The sequence below is a fragment of the Microcaecilia unicolor genome, chromosome 7 (assembly GCF_901765095.1).
Source record: "Microcaecilia unicolor chromosome 7, aMicUni1.1, whole genome shotgun sequence".
Lineage (NCBI taxonomy): Eukaryota > Metazoa > Chordata > Amphibia > Gymnophiona > Siphonopidae > Microcaecilia > Microcaecilia unicolor.
In genome coordinates, this window is record NC_044037.1 from 255,265,669 (window position 1) to 255,284,974 (window position 19,306).

Consider the following 19,306-nt stretch of genomic DNA (forward strand, 5'->3'; position numbering starts at 1 on the left):
CCCCCCACCCTTCCTCATCCGCATCTTATACCCCAGGTTTATTGCTCCCTTAATCATCTTTCAAAATCTCTGCTAAGTGTAGCCACTCTTCCGCGTTCGGATTATAGTGACCCCTACGTCTGTCCGTCAATTTTTCCAGTCCCATCATTAGCTGAATTTTACCCTTCCAATCTTGCCCTGTTGGGCCCAGCTTCTGCTTCCATTTCAATGCTATGGTTGTTTTTGCTGCCGCCAGGCCCATTCGTGTAATTCTACTTTGCCATTTCTTCCCACCCTTTTTTCCATAGCCTAGTAAACACCATTTGGGTTCACAAGAAAATTGAATTCCTACTGCTAGTGATATGTAACCTGTAACTAACTCCCAAAATTCCTGTATCTTCGGGCATTCCCAGCATATATGAAAATATGTTCCTTTCCCCTCCTCACACCTCCAACAGGTATCCGAGGCATTAGGATACATAGCCTTTATTCGGTCTGGAGTATAGTACCAGCGACTCAGGACCTTATAGGCATTTTCTTTAATTAGGACACACACTGATGCCTTTTTCACCTTACTGGATCTTTCTCTTGTTGCCAAGTCTCTTATTGGCTCTCTCTAGAGGCACAGTTTTTTTCTCAGTCTCCACCTGCTGGAAGGCGTGCACAAACCATCAGTCACATTCTGGGCCGGTCCAGAGGGACGCTAAGGAAAGGGTGGTTGAATAATTAGGTATAAACTGTGTTGTTTCTGATTTTACTCGTTTTCGACTGCTTTTGGTCCTACTTACCTGTACATCTGCTGTCTAGAATTTTGGAAGATAGAAATGAGAAAATAGTTTTGGATGTACTCTGTAGCTGTGTATGGATGCCTGTTCTGGTGTGTGCATGTGATAATGTATGAATAACTGTCTATACTGACTTTTATAAATGCTCAGTTGGGTATATATGCTAATCTCAACTTTGTTAAATGTTTCAGACATATCCACCCACATTGAACCCTAGTTTCCACAGGATAGCGTGGGATATAAAGCGAATGCTACATACCTGTAGAAGGTATTCTCCGAGGACAGCAGGCTGATTGTTCTCACTGATGGGTTGACGTCCTCGGCAGCCCCCTCCATCGGAAAGTTTACTAGCAAAGGCCTTTGCTAGTCCTCGCGCGCCCATGCGCACCGCGCATGCGCGGCCGTCTTCCCGCCCGAAACCGGCTCGAGCCGGCCAGTCCAGTATGTAGCAAGACAATACACTTCAAGGGAAGACGCAACTCCAAAGGGGAGGCGGGCGAGTTTGTGAGAACAATCAGCCTGCTGTCCTCGGAGAATACCTTCTACAGGTATGTAGCATTCGCTTTCTCCGAGGACAAGCAGGCTGCTTGTTCTCACTGATGGGGTATCCCTAGCCCCCAGGCTCACTCAAAACAACAACCATGGTCAATTGGGCCTCGCAACGGCGAGGACAAACTGAGATTGACCTAAAAAATTTACCAACTAACTGAGAGTGCAGCCTGGAACAGAACAAACAGGGCCCTCGGGGGGTGGAGTTGGATCCTAAAGCCCAAACATGTTCTGAAGAACTGACTGCCCGAACCGACTGTCGCGTCGGGTATCCTGCTGCAGGCAGTAATGAGATGTGAATGTGTGGACAGATGACCACGTCGCAGCTTTGCAAATGTCTTCAATGGAGGCTGACTTCAAGTGGGCTACCGACGCAGCCATGGCTCTAACATTATGAGCCGTGACATGACCCTCAAGAGCCAGCCCCGCCTGGGCGTAAGTGAAGGAAATGCAATCTGCTAGCCAATTGGATATGGTGCGTTTCCCTACAGCCACTCCCCTCCTATTGGGATCAAAAGAAACAAACAATTGGGCGGACTGTCTGTGGGGCTGTGTCCGCTCCAGGTAGAAGGCCAACGCTCTCTTGCAGTCCAATGTGTGCAGCTGACGTTCAGCAGGGCAGGAATGAGGACGGGGAAAGAATGTTGGCAAGACAATTGACTGGTTCAGATGGAACTCCGACACGACCTTTGGCAGGAACTTAGGGTGAGTGCGGAGGACTACTCTGTTATGATGAAATTTGGTGTAAGGAGCCTGGGCTACCAGGGCCTGAAGCTCACTGACTCTACGAGCTGAAGTAACTGCCACCAAGAAAATGACCTTCCAAGTCAAGTACTTCAGATGGCATGAATTCAGTGGCTCAAAAGGAGGTTTCATCAGCTGGGTGCGAACGACATTGAGATCCCATGACACTGTAGGAGGTTTGACGGGTGGCTTTGACAAAAGCAAACCTCTCATGAAGCGAACAACTAAAGGCTGTCCTGAGATCGGCTTACCTTCCACACGGTAATGGTATGCACTGATTGCGCTAAGGTGAACCCTTACAGAGTTGGTCTTGAGACCAGACTCAGACAAGTGCAGAAGGTATTCAAGCAGGGTCTGTGTAGGACAAGAGCGAGGATCTAGGGCCTTGCTGTCACACCAGACGGCAAACCTCCTCCAATGGAAGAAGTAACTTCTCTTAGTGGAATCTTTCCTGGAAGCAAGCAAGATGCGGGAGACACCCTCTGACAGACCCAAAGAGGCAAAGTCTACGCCCTCAACATCCAGGCCGTAAGAGCCAGCGACTGGAGGCTGGGATGCAGAAGTGCCCCTTCGTCCTGTGTGATGAGGGTCGGAAAACACTCCAATCTCCACGGTTCTTCGGAGGACAACTCCAGAAGAAGAGGGAACCAGATCTGACGCGGCCAAAAAGGAGCAATCAGAATCATGGTGCCTTGGTCTTGCTTGAGTTTCAACAAAGTCTTCCCCACCAGAGGTATGGGAGGATAAGCATACAGCAGACCCTCCCCCCAGTCCAGGAGGAAGGCATCCGATGCCAGTCTGCCGTGGGCCTGAAGCCTGGAACAGAACTGAGGGACTTTGTGGTTCACTCGAGATGCGAAGAGATCTACCAAGGGGGTGCCCCACACCTGGAAGATCTGTCGTACCACACGGGAATTGAGCGACCACTCGTGAGGTTGCATAATCCTGCTCAACCTGTCGGCCAGACTGTTGTTTACGCCTGCCAGATATGTGGCTTGGAGCACCATGTCGTGACGGCGAGCCCAGAGCCACATGCTGACGGCTTCCTGACACAGGGGGCGAGATCCGGTGCCCCCCTGCTTGTTGACATAGTACATGGCAACCTGGTTGTCTGTCTGAATTTGGATAATTTGGTGGGACAGCCGATCTCTGAAAGCCTTCAGAGCGTTCCAGATCGCTCGTAACTCCAGAAGATTGATCTGCAGATCGAGTTCCTGGAGGGACCAGCTTCCTTGGGTGTGAAGCCCATCGACATGAGCTCCCCATCCCAGGAGGGACGCATCCGTGGTCAGCACCTTTTGTGGCTGAGTAATTTGGAAGGGACGTCCCAGAGTCAAATTGGAGCAAATCGTCCACCAATATAGGGATTTGAGAAAACTCGTGGACAGGTGGATCACGTCCTCTAGACCCCCAGCGGCCTGATACCACTGGGAGGCTAGGGTCCATTGAGCAGATCTCATGTGAAGGCGGGCCATGGGAGTCACATGAACTGTGGAGGCCATGTGGCCCAGCAATCTCAACATCTGCCGAGCTGTGATCTGCTGGGACGCTCGCACCCGCGAGACGAGGGACAACAAGTTGTTGGCCCTCGTCTCTGGGAGATAGGCGCGAGCCGTCCGAGAATCCAGCAGAGCTCCTATGAATTCGAGTCTCTGCATTGGGAGAAGATGGGACTTTGGATAATTTATCACAAACCCCAGTAGCTCCAGTAGGCGAATAGTCATCTGCATGGACTGCAGGGCTCCTGCCTCGGATGTGTTCTTCACCAGCCAATCGTCGAGATATGGGAACACATGCACCCCCAGCCTGCGAAGTGCCGCTGCTACCACAGCTAGGCACTTTGTGAACACCCTGGGCGCAGAGGCGAGCCCAAAGGGTAGCACACAGTACTGGAAGTGGCGTGTGCCCAGCTGAAATCGCAGATACTGTCTGTGAGCTGGCAGTATCGGGATGTGAGTGTAGGCATCCTTCAAGTCCAGAGAGCATAGCCAATCATTTTGCTGAATCATGGGGAGGAGGGTGCCCAGGGAAAGCATCCTGAACTTTTCTTTTACGAGATATTTGTTCAGGGCCCTTAGGTCTAGGATGGGACGCATCCCCCCTGTTTTCTTTTCCACAAGGAAGTACCTGGAATAGAATCCCAGCCCTTCCTGCCCGGATGGCACGGGCTCGACCGCATTGGCGCTGAGAAGGGCGGAGAGTTCCTCTGCAAGTACCTGCTTGTGCTGGAAGCTGTAAGACTGAGCTCCCGGTGGACAATTTGGAGGTTTTGAGGCCAAATTGAGGGTGTATCCTTGCCAGACTATTTGCAGAACCCACTGATCGGAGGTTATGAGAGGCCACCTTTGGAGAAAAGCTATCAACCTCCCTCCGACCGGCAGGTCGCCCGGCACTGACACTGGGATGTCGGCTATGCTCTGCTGGAGCCAGTCAAAAGCTCGCCCCTTGCTTTTGCTGGGGAGCCGCAAGGCCTTGCTGAGGCGCACGCTGCTGACGAGAGCGAGCGCGCTGGGGCTTAGCCTGGGTCGCAGGCTGTCGGGAAGGAGGATTGTACCTACGCTTACCAGAAGCATAGGGACCAGTCTTCCTTCCCCCGAAAAATCTTCTACCTGTAGAGGTAGATGCTGAAGGCTGCCGGCGGGAGAACTTGTCGAATGCGGTGTCCCGCTGGTGGAGAGACTCTACCACCTGCTCGACTTTTTCCCCAAAAATGTTGTCCGCACGGCAAGGCGAGTCCGCAATCCGCTGCTGGAGTCTATTCTCCAGGTCGGCGGCACGCAGCCATGAGAGCCTGCGCATCACCACACCTTGAGCAGCGGCCCTGGACGCAACATCAAAAGTGTCATAAACTCCTCTGGCCAGGAATTTTCTGCACGCCTTCAGCTGCCTGACCACCTCCTGAAAAGGCTTGGCTTGCTCAGGGGGAAGAGCATCAACCAAGCCCGCCAACTGCCGCACATTGTTCCGCATGTGTATGCTCGTGTAGAGCTGGTAAGACTGGATCTTGGCCACGAGCATAGAAGAATGGTAGGCCTTCCTCCCAAAGGAGTCTAAGGTTCTAGGGTCTTTGCCCGGGGGCGCCGAAGCATGCTCCCTAGAACTCTTAGCTTTCTTTAGGGCCAAATCCACAACTCCAGAGTCATGAGGCAACTGAGTGCGCATCAGCTCTGGGTCCCCATGGATCCGGTACTGGGACTCGATCTTCTTGGGAATGTGGGGATTACTTAATGGCTTGGTCCAGTTCGCAAGCAATGTCTTTTTCAGGACATGGTGCAAGGGAACAGTGGACGCTTCCTTAGGTGGAGAAGGATAGTCCAGGAGCTCAAACATTTCAGCCCTGGGCTCGTCCTCCACAACCACCGGGAAGGGGATGGCCGTAGACATCTCCCGGACAAAGGAAGCGAAAGACAGACTCTCAGGAGGAGAAAGCTGCCTTTCAGGAGAGGGAGTGGGATCAGAAGGAAGACCCTCAGACTCCTCGTCAGAGAAATATCTGGGGTCTTCTTCGTCCTCCCACGAGGCCTCACCCTCGGTGTCAGACAAGGTCACGGACCTGTGTCTGCAACCTCGCCCGGCTCGACTCCGTGGAGCCACGTCCACGATGGGGGTGTCGAGAGGTAGACTCCCTCGCCCGCATCGGCGAAGCTCCCTCCGCCGACGTAGTCGGGGAGCCTTCCTGGGAGGTGGCCGCGGTCGGCACCGCACGCGGTACCGACGTCGGGGACCTCAACCTGGGCGATGGACCAGCCGGCGCCACGCTCGACGGTACCGGCGGCGCAAGCACCGCCGGTACCGGAGGGGTAGGGCGCAACAGCTCTCCCAGAATCTCTGGGAGAACGGCCCGGAGGCTCTCGTTCAGAGTGGCTGCAGAAAAAGACTGAGAGGTCGATGCAGGCGTCGACATCAGAACCTGTTCCGGGCGAGGAGGCTGTTCCGGGCTGTCCAGAGTGGAGCGCATCGACACCTCCTGAACAGAGGGTGAGCGGTCCTCTCGGTGCCGATGCCTGCTGGGTGCCGAATCCCTCGGCGACCCAGAGCTCTCGGTGCCGACATGGGGAGGAGACCGGTGTCGATGCTTCTTCGACTTCTTCCGAAGCATGTCACCGGAGCTCCCCGGCACCGACGAGGAGGACGTAGAATCCATCCGTCGCTTCCTCGGGGCCGAGACCGAAGAGGGTCGATCCCGGGGGGGCTGTACCGCAGGAGCCCTCAGGGTAGGAGGAGACCCACCCGAAGGCTCACCGCCACCAGCAGGGGAATGGACAGCCCTCACCTGCACTCCTGACGATGCACCTCCGTCCGATGACATCAGCAGACGAAGTCTCGGTACCACCGACGTCGATGCAGTCGCCCGATGCCTCGGCGCCGATGCAGAGGTCCGATGCCTCGATGCAGTCGATGGAGCGGCAGCCAAGGAAGATGGTCCGGACGCTGACGACGTCGATGCACTCGATGCCTCCGGTGCCGATGTCGACGAAGAGCCCGAGAACAAAACGTTCCACTGGGCTAATCTCGCTACCTGAGTCCGCCTTTGTAACAGGGAACACAGACTGCAGTTCTGAGGGCGGTGCTGGGCCCCTAGACACTGAAGACACACAGAGTGCCTATCAGTGAGCGAGATTACCCGGGCGCACTGGGTGCACTTCTTGAAGCCGCTGGAAGGCTTCGATGTCATGGGCGGAAAAATCACGCCGGCGAAATCAAAGGCCGAAATGGCGAAAATTGAAGCACCAAAATTTAAAGGGAGAAAAATCTCGACCGAGGCCAAACTAGGCCTACCCCGACAACGAAAGAAAACTTACGGGGCAAAAGTTGAGAAAATTACGGGAAGGGCAGAAAACCCGAAAGGGTCTTCCGGAACACTTCCGGAGCGCTTCCCGAACTTTTTTTAAAGAAAAACAAGGAAAAAACACGTCGAAAAGGACGCGCGAGGTCGACTCTCTGGGGCACGAACGGCGTAACACGACCGTACCGAGCGCGGACGAAAGAAGACTGGCCGGCTCGAGCCGGTTTCGGGCGGGAAGACGGCCGCGCATGCGCGGTGCGCATGGGCGCGCGAGGACTAGCAAAGGCCTTTGCTAGTAAACTTTCCGATGGAGGGGGCTGCCGAGGACGTCAACCCATCAGTGAGAACAAGCAGCCTGCTTGTCCTCGGAGAAACATTTTTAAAATATCGTTCATCCTACACCTTTTAAGACAGTCTATCCAGCTGGATGTTGATGGCACAAGGAAAGCAAGTTTGGTCCAGTGAAGACTAACTTAAATTAACCTTTTCCTTAGCTGGGCTCTATGGTTATGTTCCACTAATAAGTTAAACAATTAACTGACTTTCTTGAAAGGATTATTATTGTATGCATGACTAAGAACAAAACCATATACTTACTTATTCAATATTATAATTCCTCATGTATAGCCACAAAACAACCTTTAAGGGTGGATAATGTTCAGAATGAGCTCCTTTTATTATTGACCAGATAGAAGATATAAGAGTTTTCTGGTTTGGTACAGTATATGTCATCACAAGAACAAAATATAAGAAAATCAATGGCGTGCATTAGGGGTTTATAGCCCATTTAGTTATATTTAAACAAAAGAGCTCTGCATTAAACAAAATATTTATTTTTATTTTGACTTATAAAACCACTTGTCCCTGAAACATGCTCAAAACAGAATGATCCATTTGTGTATCTGAAATGTAAACTTCTACAAAAGAGATGAGGTGAAGATGTGATTCCATGTGCCCCAATGAAGAGAGTTTAATTTTATTTCCATTTAATTTCAATATATTCCATCTTCATAATACCAGGCTTCCCAAGGCAGATTACAACAGTTAAGCTGCACCCATTAGAAAACAGGATATTCTCACTGATATTTGACCATTTATTACTGTATTTTATAGAAGAGTGTGGAAAAATGAGCACAAAATAGTTTATAACTACTGTTTCTACCAGCTAGAATAATTTTTAAGCTATTTTAGTGATATTCAATTTTTAATGATATTTATATCTACATATGGGAAGCTTTCAAATAAATTAAAAAGCTGTCCAATAAGTAAAAAAAAAATCTATTGTCCTCCACCTTTTAAGGCACTGCCTATCCAATTGAAACAGCTTTAGACTTGTTACAGATGGACCAAAAATAAAGAACGACAATGTGGATGCAGTAGCCCATAGGTTTGGTTGCTTTCAATGTGCGCGGGGGAGTGGCAACAGAGATTAACCAAATTGGTTTCCTTGCTTGCAGTGGACTAGACAGGCTCACTTCCACTCCTGTCTATTAAACCTCCTTGGTCCAAACCATGGTCCTCGCCCATGAGGACTACTGGAACGGAATATTTGTAGGATGCAAGGAACATTTTTTAAAAACTACTAACAGCACAAAACAAAGCAAGACATATTCAGAAAAAAATGATTCCACAGAGTGAGACCACTACTCCAAAACTTACATTATCTACCCATACTACTACTACTACTTATTTCTATAGCGCTACTAGACGTACGCAGCGCTGTACAATTGAACATGAAGAGACAGTCCCTGCTCGACAGAGCTTACAATCTAATTAGGACAAACAGGACAAACAAGAGATAAGGGAATATTAAAGTGAGGATGATAAAATAAGGGTTCTGAACAAGTGAATAAGGGTTAGGAGTTAAAAGCAGCATCAAAAAGGTGGGCTTTTAGCTTAGATTTGAAGACGGTCAGAGATGGAGCTTGACGTACCGGCTCAGGAAGTCTATTCTAGGCATATGGTGCAGCAAGATAAAAGGAACGGAGTCTGGGGTTAGCAGTGGAGGAGAAGGGTGCAGATAGAGATCTACCCAGTGAACGGAGTTCCCGGGGAGGAATGTAGGGAGAGATGAGAGTGGAGAGGTACTGAGGAGCTGTAGAGTGAATGCACTTATAGGTCAATAAGAGGAGTTTGAACTGTATGTGGAAACGGATAGGAAGCCAGTGAAGTGACATGAGGAGAGGGTTAATATGAGCATAACGACACTGGCGGAATATTAGCCGTGCAGCAGAATTTTGAACAGATTGAAGAGGAGAGAGATGGCTAAGTGGGAGACCTGTGAGAATCAAGTTGCAATAGTCTAAGCGAGAGGTGATAAGAGTGTGGATGAGGGTTCTGGTAGTGTGCTCAGGAAGGGAAGGGCGAATTTTGGTGATAATATAGAGAAAGAAACGATAGGTTTTAGCAGTCTGCTGAATATGTGCAGATAAGGAGAGGGAGGAGTCGAAGATGACCCCAAGGTTATAAGCTGATGAGACAGGAAGGATGGGAGTGTTATCCACAGAAATAGAGAATGGGGGAGGAGGAGAGGTTGGTTTACATTGGCTACCCATCAACAAATGGGAAAATTAGGTTCTTACCATGATAATTTTCTTTCCTTTAGTCATAGCAGATGAAGCCATTACGTATGGGTTGTGTCCATCAACCAGCAGGGGGAGATAGAGAGCACTCAACTTTCACAGTGCCTCATGGCCAGCTAGCTCCACTGCCTCTTCAGTGTATGAAGCTTCCAAAGCAGTATGGCAAACCACAATGGGAATAACATGAACTTTCCTCACAGCGAACGATGGCCCCTTAACAAGGGCATAAACTCAAAAAAGGAGGGAATGAACTCATCCTCCTGGAGGGAATAAACTTGTCCTCCACTTTGTATAAACGGAGGGAATACTTGCATCCTCCCGGAGGGAATAAACTCATCCACCCAAAACATGAACTGGAGGGAATGAACTCATCCTTCTATAACTGTAACAAGAATCCTGAAGACTGTTTTCCGACTCCCCAAGGAAGGAATATAACTTCAGGAAACAAGAACAGCACCTAAAATCAGAATCACTGCAATACAGACAATCAAACAGGGAGGGCTCATGGCTTCATCTGCTTTGACTAAAGGAAAGAAAATTATCATGGTAAGAACCTAATTTTCCCTTCCTTGTCATCAAGCAGATGAAGCCATTACGTATGGGATGTAACAAAGCAATCCCTAAATAGGGTGGGAACAAGACACACCATGCGCTAGCACCTGTGCTCCAAAACGCGCATCCCTCCTGGCAGCCACATCCAGCCTGTAATGTCGGGCGAAAGAGAGCTTAGAAGCCCATGTTGCAGCACTGCAAATCTCATGAAGAGATAGTGCTCCAGTTTCCGCCCAGGAAGAGGAAATCGCTCTTGTGGAATGTGCCTTAAAGGCTTCAGGCAGAGCCCGGCCAGACAGCAGATATGCTGAAAAGATAGACCTGCAAACAGCACAAAAAGATGATCAGAGGTCCTGAAAGAATTTGTAATTCGCAGACACTGCAACAGAGTCCTGCGCACATCCAAAAGGTGCAACTGCCCCAATGAATCTGGAAACTCCTCCTCAACAAAGGAGGGAAGAAAAACAGGCTGGTTTAGGTGAAACGCTGAAACCACCTTAGGCATGAAGGAAGGCACGGTCCGAACCGTGACCCCTGTCTCTGAGAATTGCAGAAAAGGGTCTCTACAGGACAGCGACTGGAGCTCTGACACCCGTCTCGCCGAGGTAATGGCCACTAAAAAGATGGCCTTCAGTGTCAAATCCTTCTCTGAAGCACGCCGAAGCGGTTCAAAGGGAGCCCCCTGAAGGGCCTTCAATACTAACCCCAGGTTCCAAGCTGGACAAGGTGCACGCACGGGAGGACGGAGCCAAAGCACCCCTCTAAGAAACTGTGCCACATCTGGATGAGCAGCTAAGGACACACCTTCAACCTTGCCACGCAGGGAGGCCAATGCTGCCACTTGCACCCGCAGGGAATTATAGGCCAAGCCTTTGTGTACACCATCCTGCAAAAAGTCCAGAATCGGCGAGACAGGAGCCCGCAACGGAGAAAGCGCTCTTGAAACACACCAGACTTCAAACTGGCGCCAAATCCTGGCATAAGCCACGGAAGTGGAGCGCTTACGGGCCTGCAGGAGAGTGGAAATTACCTTATTTGAGTAGCCTTTATCTCTCAATTGCGCCCTCTCAATCGCCATGCCATAAGACCAAAGCGGCAGGCGTCCTCCATGGCCACCGGACCCTGTGACAACAGGTGCGGAACCAGAGGGAATGGAAAGGGAGCCTCTAACAGCATCTGTCGGAGGTCCGCATACCAAGGCCTCCTGGGCCAATCCGGGGCAATGAGCACCACTTCTCCTGGATGCAGCCGAATCCGCAGGAGCACTTGCCCTATCAAGGGCCACGGAGGGAAGACATACAGCAAGCCCAGGGGCCAGGGTTGAGCCAAGGCATCCAACCCGGCAGAGTGAGGATCCCTCCCGTCTGCTGAAGAAGCACGGGACTTTGGCATTGGAACTGGACACCATAAGATCCATCACTGGCTTGCCCCATTTGGCACATATCTGCAGGAATACATCGTCTGCTAGTTCCCACTCCGCTGGATCGATCTGATGCCTGCTTAGATAGTCGGCTTGCACGTTGCTCTGACCTGCAATGTGAGCTGCTGACAGAGACTGTAGATGCAGCTCGGCCCAGTGGCAAATTTGTTCGGCCTGCGTGGCTAGAGCTCTGCACTGAGTGCCGCCTTGTCGATTTATGTAGGCCACTGCTGTCATGTTGTCCAACATCACTCGGACAACCAATCCTTCCAGGGTCACTTGAAAGGCCAGAAGAGCCAGAAACACCATTTTCAACTCTAGGCGATTGATGGACCACTCCGACTCGGGCGTCCACAGACCCTGGGCATGCTTCCCCTGGCAATGTGCGCCCCAGCCCTTCAGGCTGGCATCTGTCACCACTAGGCACCAATCAGGGAGCGCCAGCGGCATTCCCCGCCGCAACATGCTGTCCGAGAGCCACCACTCCATACTGAGGCGGGCCGCAGGAAGCCAAGAAAGTCTGCACTGATAATCCTGAGATACTGGAGACCATCGTTGAAGTAGAGAATACTGTAGAGGTCTCAGGTGCGCTCTCGCACATGGCACCACTTCCAAGGTGGCCATCATCGATCCCAACAGCTGGACAATGTCCCAAGCTCGCGGGTGGGGCATCCTCAGGAGCAGACGGACCTGATTCTGAAGCTTGCACCGCCTTTGCTCGGGAAGAAACACATAGCCCCCAAATATTCTAGAGATTGAGAGGGGGTCAGGTATCTTTTGGCCATATTGACGACCCAGCCCAGAGATTGAAGGACTGAAACCACTCTGGCTGAGGCTAGATGACTCTCTTTTTCTGAGTCTGCTCTGATGAGCCAGTCGTCTAGGTACAGGTGAACCCAGATACCCTCTCGCCTGAGAAAGGCAGCTACTACCACCATTACCCTGGAGAAGGTTCGGGGAGCTGTGGCGAGGCCAAAAGGCAAGCCCCGAAACTGGAAATGTTTTCCCAACACCGGGGGCCAAATTGGTATGTGCAAATAAGCTTCTTTCAGGTCCAGAGACGTAAGAAACTCTCCTGGCTGTACCGCCGCAATGACGGAGCGCAGGGTTTCCATGTGAAAATGCTGCACTCTTAAGGACTTGTTTAGCTCTTTTAAGTCCAGGATCGGGCAAAAAGACCCGCCTTTTCGTGGCACCACAAAGTAAATGGAGTAGCGGCCTAGACTTTGTTCGGCGGGAGGCACCGGGGTCATAGCCCCTATCTGGCACAGACTGTGCAAAGTCTCCTCTATCGCCGCCCGTTTGGCGGTAGAACCGCATCGGGACTCCTCAAACACGTCTCTCACCGGGGCATCGAATTTTATTCGGTATCCATCTCTGATCAGGTCCAAGACCCACTGATCTGCGGAGATTTTGGCCCACTCCTCGAAAAAGAGGGAAAGTCTTCCTCCGATCACAGGAAACGAGGAGGGGGCCGGCGCACCATCATTGAGAGGGTCGCCCCTGAACTCCAGGCCTTGAACCGGCAGCTGCGGAACGTTTGTCTGAGCGAAAGGAGTTTCTCTGCTGAAAGCGGGCACGCGAAGTGAACCCAGCAGCACACCCCGGGTGGTACCTTCTAGCTTCACGGAAGCGAGGTCTGTAAGAGGAGCGGACCACCTGACCCTTAGAGGAAGGCTTTGGCCTATCTTCGGGCAAGCGCTGAGGTTTGGAATCTCCCAGGCCTTTAACAATGTTTTCCAGCTCCTCACCAAACAGGAGAAGGCCTTGAAAGGGCAACTTCACCAACCTTTGCTTAGAGGCCATGTCCGCCGCCCAATGTCGTAGCCAAAGAGTGCGGCGAGCCGCCACTGCTACAGCCATCATCAAAAATGTCCCAATCGCGGGCCCACCCCGGAGGATTCAGAAAACACTCTTACCTCACTAGACTGAGTATCACAGCTCCGGTCCTGCAGAAGAATCTCAAGAGAAAAACCTCTTTTCCAAGATCGCTGCGCTAAAGCGCGACGCGACTTTAATTAATTATTTATTTTTGACGCTGTGAGGAAAGCAGAGGCAAAAGAGGTAAATAAAAACACTCCAGAGGCTTAGATAAGTGGGAAAGGCAGGGAAAGGCGAACCAATGTGCCGGCATCCACTGAGTGGGAAAGGACAGGGAAAAGCAAACTAATATGTCCACATCCACGGGGGCATGGGTAAGGCAGGGAAAGGGCTGACCTATGTGCCTTCAAAGTGAAGCTGCTATAGCCTCTAATGCCTCGGCTAACAACTGGCAAGCCAGGAGCCACCCCCAGGCAGATTTTTGATGGAGCTCGAAGAAGCTGCAGCCACCCTGCTTGGGGAGATAGAGAATACTGAAGAGGCAGTGGAGCTAGCTGGCCATGAGGCACTGTGAAAAGTTGAGTGCTCTCTATCTCCCCCTGCTGGTTGATGGACACAACCCATATGTAATGGCTTCATCTGCTTGATGACAAGGAAACACAAGATATGTACCCTAGCCCATATAATCTATGGCCTCACTCCAGAATAGATGACAGGCCTGATGCAACAAACAAGAATGCAAGGTCCTATTTAACACTACACTATCCTAAATGTCAAGGCCTAAGATACAAATCTACACTTACAAACAGCGTCACGTACATCTGCACCAAAATCTGGAACTCTCTACCGAAAGACTTAAAACACATGGAGAACTATTTAATTTTTCGAAAACACATAAAAGCTCATCTCTTCAGGCAATTCCTTGTCAACAAAACCGCACAGCCAGGAGATCCTGGCCAACACACCAAAGCACATGATCACAAACTAAACTGAACTAGAATTGTGTCCACCCTCAACAACTTCAATACTTGTGTACATAAGTTAACTGTAAGCCACACTGAACTGACCACCATGTTGTAAAATGTGGGGTACAAATGCATAATCATCATCCCTTGTAGGTGGTCTGATAGAATCTTTGTTAAAATCTTATAATCTATTCCAAGCAAGGAAATAGGTGTATAGGATCCCTTCCCTGGTTTACAAATTAAGGTGACCCCCACCCAACCCATGGATTGAGGTAGAGATGATAAAACTCTAATGCACTTGGGATGACCCAATGTTCAGCAAACAATTTATTTATTTTTTTTGTTACATTTGTACCCCGCGCTTTCCCACTCATGGCAGGCTCAATGCGGCTTACACGGGGCAATGGAGGGTTAAGTGACTTGCCCAGAGTCACAAGGAGCTGCCTGTGACTGAAGTGGGAATCGAACTCAGTCTATTTATTGCATTTGTATCCCACATTCCCCCACCTATTTGCAGGCTCAATGTGGCTTACATAGGTTTGATGACAGTGCCATAACAAGATAACAGATACAATTAGTAATGTGAAGCAATCAGGTAGGGGGGAGGGAAGAAGGAAGGGAGTGATTAGGATAGTTGTATAAGGTGAGCTTTCATAATTGAGTGGGTTGGTGAGGTGACTTAGTGAGATTATAGGTGTTCATTGTAGGCCTTGTTGAAGAAGAATGTTTTCAGAGATTTTTGAAAGATAGTTGTTTCGTTGATTGCTTTCAAGTCTGCGGGTAATGCATTCCACAACTGCGTGCTCGTGTACGAGAAGGTAGTGGCATGCATCAGTTTGTATTTCAGTCCTTTGCAGCTGGGGTAGTGCAGGTTGAGAAATTTGCGAGATTATCTTGTGGCGTTTCTGGGAGGTAGGTCCACGAGGTTTAGCATGTAGATTGGGGCGTCTGTATGAATGATTTTATGTACAATCGTGCAGATCTTGAACGCAATGCGTTCCTTAATTGGGAGCCAGTGAAGTTTCTCTCTTAGTGGTTTTGCACTTTCATATTTAGTTTTTCCAAATATGAGTCTGGCGGCCGTATTCTGGGCAGTTTGGAGTTTTTTGATTGTTTGTTCTTTGCACCCGGCGTACAGTGCATTGCAGTAGTCCAGATGGCTTATTACAATTGACTGTACCAGGGTACGGAAGATGTGTCTCGGGAAGTAAGGTTTTACTCTTTTAAGTTTCCACATGGTATAGAACATCTTTTTGGTCGTGTTTTTTCACGTGGGTGTCGAGAGTGAGGTTTCGATCAATGGTGACTCCAAGCAGTTTCAAGTTTTACAGAATTTTATGGTGAAAAACCATTCATGTCCTAAGATTTACCTGAGGTTAACTGTTTAATTGCTCTAAGACCTAGAGGCAAGTAATAGGTCTATCCAAAAGCTATTTTTTTCTGAAGGACAAAACCTCTTGAAAGGGAGGGCCTAACTATCTAAGTCTTCCTCTCACACCTCAGGAGGTGTGCTATACAGAGAAGGATAGTATTCACCAAAATAATCTATTTGTCTGTCCATGCTAATTGCCCAACCCTCTGCCTTACTCTGATTATTATTCCTCAACTTTAACGTTACTGACCTTATTCCAACTCATAGGACTGTTGCCACAATTTGTCTAACTGAAACTGAATCTCCCTCAGCTCTAATACTTTAGCTCCTCTCGCACATTCTCACGCTGCCTCAAAATAGACATTGACTCCTGCACTGATTTATATAAAAGTTCTCGCTGTCTTATTTGGGCTCTCAAATTGGCTTCCACTTGTAAATGTTCCTTTTTTGAACTCCATTGGCAATTAGGTGTCCTCTGAGCACCGCTTTCAAACATTCCCAAATTACTCTGGGAGAGTGCTCCCCAGTTTCATTGAGCTCTAAATACCTGTCAGATCTGTTTTTGAATCTATCATTCAGTATCCAATGAGACCACTTTTCCCCCCAACTGAGCCCTTGTCCCACTCAAACTAGTCCTCCCTTCCTCCTTCCAGCACTGCACTGTTCCCCTTCAGCTTCAGTCCTCCCTCCAGCGCTGCCTCTGTCAACTTTAGCTCCAGCCCTCCCTCCCTCCCTTCCCTCCAAGACTGCCTGCCCCCCTCAGATCCAGCCCTCCCTTCCCTCCAGCACTGCCTGCCTCCTTCAGCTCCAGCCCTCCCTTCCTGCCAGTGCTGCCTCTGTCCCCTTCAGCTCCAGTTTGCCCTCCATCCAGCACAGGTCCAGAATTTTGTTTTCGCCACAAAGAAGATCCCCCACAGACCTGCTCTGGGGCCTTCCCTCCTCTGCCGGCTCCCACCTTCTGAATGTAACTTCCAGGAAGTTACATCAGAAAGCGGGAGCCTAAAGGGGAGGGAAGACCCCAGAGCAGAACCTATAGGGGACCATGTGAACCATCACTCCTCCTAGTTGCTGCTCATCCACCAGCCAGAGATCAATATGATGGTACAATTCAAGTACCGGAGAACAGCAAGAAAAATCCTTTTCATGGGGATGGTTTCCCTCACCAAACAGCCTGCAAACTAAAATGAGTCTGGAATTTAGACAACCCCTCCAAAATCTTCTGTTCCCGTTTTCACCTTCTTACCATTCAATGTTGGGTTAGGTGTAATGTTTCAGTTGCCCCCAGAATCAGGGTGCCACAATCATTATTTCTAATAAAACCCCTCTAATGTGCTCAAAAAAATCCTCCTGACCCTATATTTGAGCATAAATATTTCCCAAAGTATACCTTTGCCTGGGTGGAGATTACCACTAGTAAATTATCTACCCACCCAATCCCACATAAACTTTTGTATCTAGCAATTTAAAGTTATTGAGAAAAGAACAGCCACCCCCCTTTATTTTTTTCTGCATCTTATTAGATGCAAAATAGGAATCATAAGGAGAATTATAGAGCAGCAATTTCTCATGGATAAGACGTTAAAAACGTCTGCCAAGTGTGCTGCCGCAGCTAAGAAAGCACACAGAATGTTGAGTATTATTAGGAAAGGGATGGAAAACAAACACGAGGATGTTATAATGCCGTTGTATCGCTCCATGGTACGACCGCACCTCGAGTATTGTGTCCAATTCTGGTCGCCGCATCTCAAAAAAGATATAAAGAAATTAGAAAAGGTGCAGAGAAGGGCGACGAAAATGATAAAGTGAATGGAACGACTTCCCTAAGAGGAAAGGCTGAGAAGGTTAGGGCTCTTCAGCTTGGAGAAAAGGCGGCTGAGGGGTGATATGAAAGAAGTCTACAAGATAGTGAGCGGAGTAGAGCGGACAGATGTGAAGCGTTTGTTTACACTTTCAAACAACAACAAAACCAGGGGACACAAGATGAAGCTAGAATATGGTAGATTTAAAACAAATAGGAGAACGTTTTTCTTTACTCAGCGTGTAATTAGACTCTGGAACTCATTGCCGGAGAATGTAGTGACAGCAGCTGGCCTTACGGAATTTAAAGGGGGTTTGGACAGATTTCTGAGGGAAAAGTCCATTGAACATTATTATTATTTTTTTTTTTTTTTTTGGGGGGGGGGGGGGGGGGGTTGCTGGGTTCTTGAAGCCTGGATTGGCCGCTGTCGGAGACAGGATACTGGGCTTGATGGACCCTTGGTCTTTTCCCAGTATGGCAGTGCTTATGTACTTCAACAGTTGAGTTTCTTGAATGAAGCTTATTTGAGCTCTCAAGCACTGCAGCTCCTTGAACAGGGGAGTTTAAACCTTACACTAAATGAAACAAATCTATATGCAGCCATAGACAAATTGATATACCCTCATATGAAGAATTATAAATGTACACCTAACCACAATGTAAGGGCTTTACCTAAATTGTCACCCCCCTCCCCCCCATCTCCACCTGCTTTTGCAACAAGACCACTGCTTTTTAACTTATTTATACATGACCTGGAAATAGGAATAATGAGGGAGGTGAACAAACCTGCTGATGGCACAAAATTATTAAAAGTTGATAAACCACAAGAGGATTGTGAGAAATTGTAGGAAGACCTTACGAGACTAGGAGACTGGCCACCCAAACAGCAGATGAAATTTAATTTGAGGAAAAGCAAAGTAAAGTACATAGGGAAGAGGAACCCAAAACATAGCTACAATGTTCTACACTACGAGTTGCCACCCATGATATATTGAAATCATCTTAGTGTGCTGCAGCAGCCCAGAAAGCAAACAGAAAAGTTAGGAATCGTTAGGAAAAGAATGGAGAACAAACAGAGAATATTATAATGTCTTTGTATCACTCCATGGTGTGTCCACACCTCAAATATTGTGTGCAATTATGGTCAATGCATCTAAAAAAAAAAAGATATAGCAGAATTAGAAAGTACAGAGAAGGGTGGCCAAAATGCTAAAGGGGGATGGAACAACTCGTCTATGACAGAAGATATGATAGAGATCTATTAAATAAGTGCAGCAGAACGGGTAGACCTGAATCACTTATTTACTCTTTCCAAGACTAGGGAGGCAAACAATGAAGTGTAAAGAGCTTAAAGAGGGCTGCCTCATGATCGGAAAATGGCTCGGAGAAGCCTTTTGTGCATGCCGCGGTTTACTACTGGCTCGTTAAGTTTAGTGCATCTGGCCCCCAGACTGGGAAAGCAGGACAGGCTGTAGCTGAGAGCTTGTAGCAGAAACTGTCTAGCTGGCAGGCTCTAGAGGCTGTGGGTTAGCTGCACGCAGAGCTCACAGTATAGGCGGATGCCTAGCGGCTCGCATCAGATGGCCCTTCAGTCTTTCATAGTACGGCAAGGATTATGTACTTATGTAGGCCACGGACTGCACCCTGGGGAGACAGACCTATGCAAAAGAAATATCCTGCTTTACAAGTCAACCCTGTACTATCTGCTGAAGGCAAGAGATGTCCCAGTCTGCACCACTCTCTTTATTGGTGATATCAGTGAAAACAGTTCATATTCTCTGCCTCCCATAGAGAGAATCTCTCAATTTGGACTGATCTGCAAGATTACAAGGAATGCAGATTTAAATTAATTACTAGAAAAATAAATTATATTTTTAGTATTTTTTCTTGGGAAAATTATTATTCACATTGCATATCTGTTTACATATATATTTGCTACAAAAAACATTCAAT

The 19,306-nt window shown here is 48.9% G+C and overlaps 1 protein-coding gene across 1 annotated transcript in view; it reads right to left on the reverse strand.

Moving 5' to 3' along the window:
* The window catches only part of ACVR2A (activin A receptor type 2A), a 172,220-nt gene that overhangs the window by 99,270 nt on the left and 53,644 nt on the right, over positions 1-19,306 (reverse strand). The window lies entirely within an intron of this gene.